Source organism: Ailuropoda melanoleuca, unplaced genomic scaffold, assembly GCF_002007445.2.
Source record: "Ailuropoda melanoleuca isolate Jingjing unplaced genomic scaffold, ASM200744v2 unplaced-scaffold2453, whole genome shotgun sequence".
Classification (NCBI taxonomy): Eukaryota; Metazoa; Chordata; class Mammalia; order Carnivora; family Ursidae; genus Ailuropoda; species Ailuropoda melanoleuca.
The window spans coordinates 179988-181688 of NW_023194426.1; the positions used below are offsets into that span (position 1 = coordinate 179988).

At 64.2% G+C, this 1701-nt stretch overlaps 1 non-coding gene across 1 annotated transcript; it reads right to left on the reverse strand.

Annotated features, from left to right (window-relative positions):
- Positions 1 to 1141: 1141 nt before the first annotated feature.
- On the reverse strand, positions 1142 to 1260 carry LOC117798084. The gene has a single exon (XR_004622817.1). It is a non-coding gene; the product is annotated as a 5S ribosomal RNA (ribosomal RNA).
- Between the last annotated feature and the right edge of the window lie 441 nt (positions 1261 to 1701).

A 1701-nucleotide genomic window follows, 5' to 3' on the forward strand; every position in this document is an offset into this window, starting at 1 on the left:
GACCCAGGTGCACACAGGTGACACACACCCACACACAGGGACACACAGGACGCTGTGTGGGCGCGGCAGCTAGCCCACGGGAGGGCGGTCGCGCTGGGGCGCGCTTTGGGTAAGGAGGCCATGCCCTTGAGCTGCCATAGGAGCCCTCCCTCGGAGCCCGAGGCCTTGCAGCCTAGGGTTCGCGGTTCCCGATGTGCTGCCACACCTGCCCAGCACCCCGTCTGGCGTGGGGGTGTGCGAGGGATTCTTTCTTTTGCCCCATCCTTTATTTTCGGGTGGCCCTTGTTGCCGTGCTGTGGGGCACGCCCGGGTCTCCATGAGGGAGCGAGCCTCGATATTCTGCTGGGACGGGGCATGGAGCCGGGTGCCAACGGGGCCTGAGGCCCCGGGCAGTTGGCCTTCTGTCCTGTGCACACGGAGCATGGATGCCCGGGCCCAGGGGCAAAGGGACAGTGATCAGTGATCTGTGGGTAGGAGGGCGATGCCCTTCAGGCGGGAGCTCCGCCCAGGACTGGTGGGGAGAAGGTGTAGGTTGGCCTAGGCAGGAGGCGGGGCTGGCTGGTGTTGGCCTGGAGCGCTGCGGTGGGCGGGCGGCCCAAGTGAACAGCTAGGGTTTCGGGAGAGGAGAGGAACCGGAGGCAGGGAGGAGGCCGAGAACCCTGGGAGCACACGCCTGCAGAGGCCGGGTCATGGCCTGCCCGGGGCTCCCGCGGTTCCTCTCCCACCGGCTGTTTTCCCTCCACACCCCTCTGCTGCCTCCGCCTCCACCTCTGCCTCCCCTTCCGCCTCCGCCTCTCTTCGCACCGCCCCCTGAGCGCTCACCGCCCTGAACACCACCCCCCAGGCCGCACCCCAAGATAGGGTGTGGGCATTCGCTAGGGATGGAGGCGGAAGGGCTGTGCTGTGGGCGCCTGTCTGTGCCCCGGGCATCCGCAGAGGGCCAGGGTTCCGCATTGCATTGCGCTTGTGGCGTGTGGCGTGTGGCGAGCGGGTCGGGCCCACCACACATAGCCTGTGGTTGGGTGGGGGCACGTGGGTCTTGAATGGAGCCGGGTTGGGCATGGTTGGGGGGGCGGACCACTGGCGGCAGAGGGAGAGGATGGGAGGCTGAATGGGAAGGAAAGAAAAAGGAAAGGAGAAAAGCCTACAGCACCCGGTATTCCCAGGCGGTCTCCCATCCAAGTACTAACCAGGCCCAACCCTGCTTAGCTTCCGAGATCAGACGAGATCGGGCGCGTTCAGGGTGGTATGGCCGTAGACGCCTGTGGCTGCCGCTCGCTGCCCCAAGAGCCTGCTCGGCCCCTCCCAGCCTCAGCCCCAGCCCCAGCCCCAGCCCCTGCCCATCGATCGTCAGCCCTCCTCCGCCTGGCCTGTGCCTGCCGCCTGCCTGCCTGCCTACCTGCCTGCCTGCCTGCCTGCCTGTGGGCCTCATATTCTTATGGATCCCGTGTACATACATAATTAAATTTGATTTTCTCCTGTTCATCTGTCTTATGTCAATTTAATTCTTAAGATCATCCAAAACGGGGCGCCTGGGTGGCACAGCGGTTAAGCGTCTGCCTTCAGCTCAGGGCATGATCCTGGCATTATGGAATCGAGCCCCACATCAGGCTCCTCCGCTATGAGCCTGCTTCTTCCTCTCCCACTCCCCCTGCTTGTGTTCCCTCTCTCGCTGGCTGTCTCTATCTCTGTCAAATAAAT